Source organism: Penaeus chinensis, chromosome 2 (assembly GCF_019202785.1).
Source record: "Penaeus chinensis breed Huanghai No. 1 chromosome 2, ASM1920278v2, whole genome shotgun sequence".
NCBI classification, from domain to species: domain Eukaryota; kingdom Metazoa; phylum Arthropoda; class Malacostraca; order Decapoda; family Penaeidae; genus Penaeus; species Penaeus chinensis.
The window spans coordinates 43,565,086-43,571,911 of NC_061820.1; positions in this window are offsets into that span (position 1 = coordinate 43,565,086).

Genomic DNA, 6,826 nt, shown 5'->3' on the forward strand with positions numbered 1-6,826 from the left:
TCCCCCGTGGGGGATTAGGGGTGGGGGGGGGGGGGGGGGGGGGGGGGGGGTGGGGGGGGGGGAGAGGGAGCGGAATGAGAGAGGGAGAAAGGGAAGGAGAGTGAAAGCAAGAGAGTGAGTCAGGGAGTGATAGTGAATCAGTGAGTGTGCATGTAGTGATCAATTGCCATAATATTGTTAATAGAAAAGAAGCAAAATTTTACAATAAATTGTGTATGTACTTTTGTTTATTGTGTTTGCTATATAGTATAAAAAATTTTAAAAATCAGTTTGATACCATTTGTTAACTTAGTTTTGCCCTCCAGGTTACACCAAACTACATATGAAAGACTGGTTCTCCTGAGTGGTGGTGGAATGTCACAAGCCTTGAAGGAACTCCTGGCCCTTGACCCAATTGCGCCTGTGCTTGCCGAAGCTCACTTCCGTGCCATGGACCGACGTGTCATGCACATTCTGGCTGCTCTTAATGCTTGCCGGGAAAGGAAAGGTGGATGGCATAATGTCCTTTTCTAAAAGTCTCATTACATTTGTTTTTAAAGTGATACCAACAAATCATGAAATTCCTAAAAATTTGTATTATAATATATTTCATGAATATATGTATTATGAAGCATGTAGATATAACTGTATATTATTTTTATGCAGACATTTACTTCATTGTGATAGCTCTTCAATAGTATTATATTCTTTTTCTTTTAATAACTTCAGAGTATATTTTTGATAGCTCAGATATAGGATATATGGAAATTATAAAATGTATTGGTAGTTATGTTTATCATGGAACTTACATTCACGGAATAAGTTCAAGAGTACAGTCCTACCAAAATGCTGTCATATATAACAAACAGTTATGATATCAACTTTATAGATCTGAAGGAAATCTGTGAAAATATTCAAGATGGTTGTGACTTATCTTTAAATCAAAGTTATGAACAGTATTGCACAAATCTATTGTCATTCATGTTTAATTGAGTGAGTTGAAGATGCCATTTGTTGCTATTAAACCCATGGTTGAGTTGAAGTCCAGCTGTGAGTTAAGATATCTTTACCTAGATATCATTCTGTGTTATCTGTTACTTGTCTTCTACTTTAACAAAATGCTATTGTTGTTCTTTGTGTCAGTTTTACACCCAATTTGATACTTTCATATTTTGGTCTACCTTTTGGTTTGTGAATTCTGAGTTATTTTATCTTTTTATTTTTATTCAAAGATACACTTCTGTTATCTGACTAGTCATGATTAAATTTTTTTCTGGGTTAATTGAACTACTCATAGTTTTAGCCCTTTGGGTGTGTAGTCTAAACTGTACATGATTTTTTTTCTTGTCTGAAAAGTTAGTTTTGCAAAGTTCTCTTTTAACCCAACACTGATGAGTATCATAAATCTCTCATCATAAACTCTGATGATTTCTGGCAACATCCAGCCGTGGGAATCCACATGTAGCGGAACTTCCTGCTCCATGCGCTCTAGCGTGTCGCCAAGCATATAGTTGTACCCTTCAGACCACATGGTTTGTTATGATGGCTCAACGTGTGACCCGTCCATAAAGGGTTAAAATAGAACGTAGTTTTGAGTTCTAAGACAATTTATGTTGTTTAAAATTGAAAGTTACTGATGACAGCATTCACTACCTTGTGAAAGATTGACATTAGGACCTTTGCATAATTTTTTTTTTTTTTTTGTTGTTTTAACCCCTTCCCGACGGGTCACGCCTAAAGGCGTCATAACAAACCACTCGAAATGTGGCGTGCGGCTGTCCGCCGCCGCGGCACGCCAAAGCGCTCCGAGGCAGTGATTCGGCTTGATGTACCGAGCTCATGCGTTCAAAATCGGCGTGTTGCTATGGTTCGCCATAGCGTAGAGTTTCTTTTTAGTTTTCTACACTCGTCACCAATGGGTTAATGAATATCTCTTCTCATTTCATACAAAGATTTCACTTATTTTTTTCATGTGTACTTAGTGATTTGTTGTTATTAACTCATTGCCTTCTGGGGTGGCATGTACATACATGCCATGTCCACTGTGGGTTTAGTATATTAGTTGTGTTTACAAATAGATGGCTCCATAAATTTTTAGTTACCAAGGAGTCAGTTACTAGTCCTACATATCTCACTTGTTTAACCTTTTCTCTAATTTTTGGAAATATTCTTTATTTTTATTACTGTTAGTATTGATAACATTATATAATCATAATGTCAATAGAAAAAAGCCTGAAAACTTATGGAAAGTGAAAATCAGATGACGTCACAGAGGCTTACTAGTAGAGTCTTTGGGAGTTGAGCACTTGTGGAACCATCTATGTGTAAACAAAATACATAAAACAAAATTGCAGCAGACATTACTTGTACCAGGCTGGAGTAGGTTAATCACTTCTTTTTTATGTATTCAAATGTTGATGTTTATTTGGGAGTTGAGCTGAAAGGGTTTCTGAGCAAGAAGAGTTGAAATCTAATCATGATCCAGTCCATGAATCTTACTCCACAATATAAAATCCTTTGAAAGAAGTCATCATTTTGGTTACATATCTTTAGTTTGTTTTAAAAAAAGGAAATTTATTGTTTTACTTGCCAGGAAATGTATTGTTTTAGTTGCCACACACCTGAGACTAATGTATATAGGAGAAAGGTTACAGCTATATGGTGATGGTAAATTTTCATGGATGAGATCTTGATCGACCAAATATCAGGTCATGCAGGTTTTTGGCATTTTTGTACATGTAATAAATATCCAGGTAGGCCAAGTAAAGAAATCTTGAGGTTCTATTATTGGGAAAAAATAAAATAATGGGTATTTTTAATTAATTGATTTTTTTTTAATAACCACCTCTTTTTCTAGAATTTGCTACAAAATGTATAAAAATTGACAGATTTTTTTTGGATCATTTCCTCAAATCAGGGTTAATCAGGCTATGTGGGCCTCAACATTTTTTTCCTCTTGGCATTATGATACATACCTTCACTATCTTGTAATCTTGAAATATTTAGTTGTACAAATATTAGTAAATCATTCATACAGCATACTCAATATACATGAATGTTACCTATTTTTGTTTAATAGGGTATTGACTGTATACATTATCATATGGTTTGCAGAAACTCAATTTTTACATTACATTCATAATCATATTTTCATTATTGTTGCTTGTCTGCAACAGGTAATGAAATTGTATAATATCAAAGATATTGTTTGCAGTCTTGTTATGTGGATTACAGTCTTTTTAATCTATTTTTTTCCTGTTGCAGAGAAACCACTGCCAGTTAGTAAAAAATCAAATCAAATCTAATGGAAAAGTGCGCAAGTTATAGGCAAGGGAATCTTTTAGTAGCCACTCTTTTTCAGTGGCCTTATCCAGATATATAAAGTTTAACTATAGTCATATGAAGTTTTAATAAATCAGCACACAAATTATGCAATGAATAGCTATGCATTATCTGAAGTATGATAAAGTGTAGTATTACCTAACCCTTTTTGATATACTACTTTCCACCACTTTTGACACTCCCTTGAGTAAGGATGATAGTAAGTTGTATGTACCCCAAATGTGTTCACACGTAGGCTACTGGAAATAGATGTTTGTTAGAAGAATAATACTTCCCAATTTTATGTATAACCTCTTTCTTATAAGCTTCACTCTATGTCAGTATTATTTCAGTTGGTTATTATAAACAGAAGAATTAACTTTATACATTTAATAGAGTTACTTACTTGTCTCCCCTTGGAGGATATGAAATGTCACTTCGTTTGCGTCACATGGACTTCAATACGATTTTAACCCCATACTTACGGGCCACATGCTGAGGCGTCATAACAAACCACTCGATCTGTGGAGTGCACCAAAGTGCTACAAGCCGGGAGTTCAGCTTGATGTAGCAAACTCCTGCACTCGAAGTCGGCTCGTTGCCAATAATTTCTTAAGTTTTTACAAACTTTCTTAACCCGTCAGTAAGGGGTTAATAGAATTAATAAATTCTCCAAAATTATTCTGTTTTGGTGTCCACGCATGATCATGGTTGGCACTGAACTGTGGTGCGAGTGAAACACAAGCGCCCTGGCCTCTCCTGGCCTTGCTGTCTCAGCATAGAGCAAAGCCTGTAGATTATTAACCTTATGTCCCAGAGACATAAGGTTGATAATCTATAATCCCTTGTAAAACACTAAAGGCATATACCCTCCATAGGATCAATACCACACTCTGAAGCTTCATTGGAATGAGGAGTTCCCCTGAACTACCATTCCATCTACCATACAACCATTGGAAAACCATTTCCAAGGTGTATAACAGTCTTCTTGGATCAAGATTACTTATAAAACCTCATTCCAAGACTACTACCATAAGCCTGGCCATTGAGAGTAAAAGTTCACTATTTCGGAGGATTTTTTTAGAATAATAAATTATTCAGTATAATATAAAAGTATTTTCAGGATTTTGCTTGTCACCTGCAAATGGTAGTATATTAATTTACAGATGTAAATGTATATTATAAGATTTGAAAATATTAAAATCATATTCTAACGTCCTATAGCAATAAATAACCGGAATTTTTTTTTTTTTAATTTTAGATGTAAATGTAGAATACTATATTTGAAAATATTACAATCATATTCTGACATCCTATAGCAATAAATATTGGTTGCAAATGCTGTAGGGGTTTGGTACATGAATTTTCCTACCTTGTTGATAGTTATCCCCAGATTAGAGTCTTGGATGTTTTACATGTATTTATTGATCTTGTTTTATTTTCTTTTTCAGGTCTGATATTCCTATACTCCATAGGTAATTCTACTAATTTTTTTTATTTTCTTTTAGAATTATAAGTAACAAAACATGAGTAATTCTTCTGGTATCATGTAACCAAGGTTACTGTATGGAATATAGGGCAGAATTTTCCCCTTGACTGTGGCACTTGTCAGCTTCTGCCTGCTTGTGGTAGTGGATGGGGATCAAACAGTCACGTGTCTAGCTTGGTTTCAACTACCTCCCTTGCCAATCTAGCAACTTTTTTAATTCCTATATTCTGTTCAGACTATGATGGTCTGGCTAGCCCTGTGTTGGTTCCTACCTTAAGTCAACCCATTGGTTGGGAGGTATCACAGACCCAGGAAGAGTCCCATTTCTGTCTATGGGGTATTACCTTGAATTTCATATTGGGGTTAAAAAGTTAACCATTGAGGAGGAATTCAGTCAGACTCAAACTTAACAATTTAGGATTTCCCCTATTACTTAATTTAATTTTCATGCACACATTATTGCTTCTTTTGGTGTTTAAATGGATGGTGACTGGTTGGAAAATGACAAATGTTTAAAAAAAAAAAAAAAAAAAAAAATATCTAGGAGACTGGTATTGGCTGTGTGTAAAGTTTTTACTGCAAAGTGAGGACATAGATATAGAGGGTAAATCCTCCCCTCCACAACATACAGCTTAAAACACACCTGTCACATGCATGGCATCTTGTTGCTATTAGGGAAGAAATGGACCACTAGGTGAAGCCTTGCTTTCCTTTCACACTAGGAACTGCAATATTTTATGAAATCAGGTAAGGCTAAGTACTAGCAGAGACATCTATGTGTAGAGACATTTCACAAAAAAATTTAAAAAATGAGCACAGTATTTTCCCCATTTTTATTCATTTTGCCCGGTGGCAATGGGTTAAAGCTCTCAGAAGGAAATATGTTTGCTGAGGTCTATAGATAGATGCTTGCATGCAGGATTGACATACTGTACATTGCATGAAGATCTGTATAATCCACTATGAGGATACAAAGACATAATTTTTTTTTGAGTAGGAAGCCATATCTAATTCCATTATATGTTTTCATTTTTGTTTCTTTCTACAGGAATCTTGGAACTGTAAAATAATCTACAATTTTTTTATAATACCACAGAAAATGTATCATCATATTAATATAAGCCCTTTAAACACACATCTAAAATTCATCTGACCAATGCATTGTTTAAAAATTCAAAATGTTGATATCTGCAGTCAGTTTGAATTTAATAGATATTATTAGTGTTAAATCTTATGATTTTTTGTCGTCTCATACATGAAAAAAATATATTTATAAGGTAAGGATTTTTTTTTTTTTTTGCCAAGAGATAGAGTAGGTTGGTTCTGATGCAAGTGATAAGGGGAAGCAGACCCAGATCACCTGCTTTTATAAAGTGCATTTGATGTTATATGAAAATATTTTCATTTTCTAGAGTGGATAAATTTATTTTGTTTAATTGTTTTAATGTGAAAGATAATTTATTTTTGGTGCTAATAAATTATATAAATGTTTCCTGGCATTTTTATCCTTAGATTTAGATGTAATTTTTTTTTCTGAATTATTTCTAAAGGAATGAGATTCTTTTTCTTTCTTAAAAGATTTCCTTTTCAGCATTATAGACAATATCATATATTATATCATAAATGTTTTTCATATCCATTCTTTTTTTTTTTTCAAGTAAATTACCATTTTATTGTACTTTAACCCCTTGGATCTGGGTAATTTGATCATTATTTTATTTTAAAAATTGGCTGAAATGAGTGACAGGAATATGTTGCCATAGAGAAATTTGACTGGGGCTCTGAATGAAGGGAATATGTTGTCAAAGAAGATTTAGCTGAAGGCTGGAATGACTCCCCATGAGTACTCAAAACTCTTGGAGGGTGATTAGACTTAAGTGGGCATTGAGGAAGGAGCTCTAGCAATATTTCCATCAGTAGACAGGTGTGAAATGTACCATTTGAAGCCTGGCTCCAGGGAGGAGAGACTCCATGCTCAGGATCCTATTCCTGCAAACTGTGAGTGGCAGTGTAGGGTGTATTACAGAAGATTGAAAT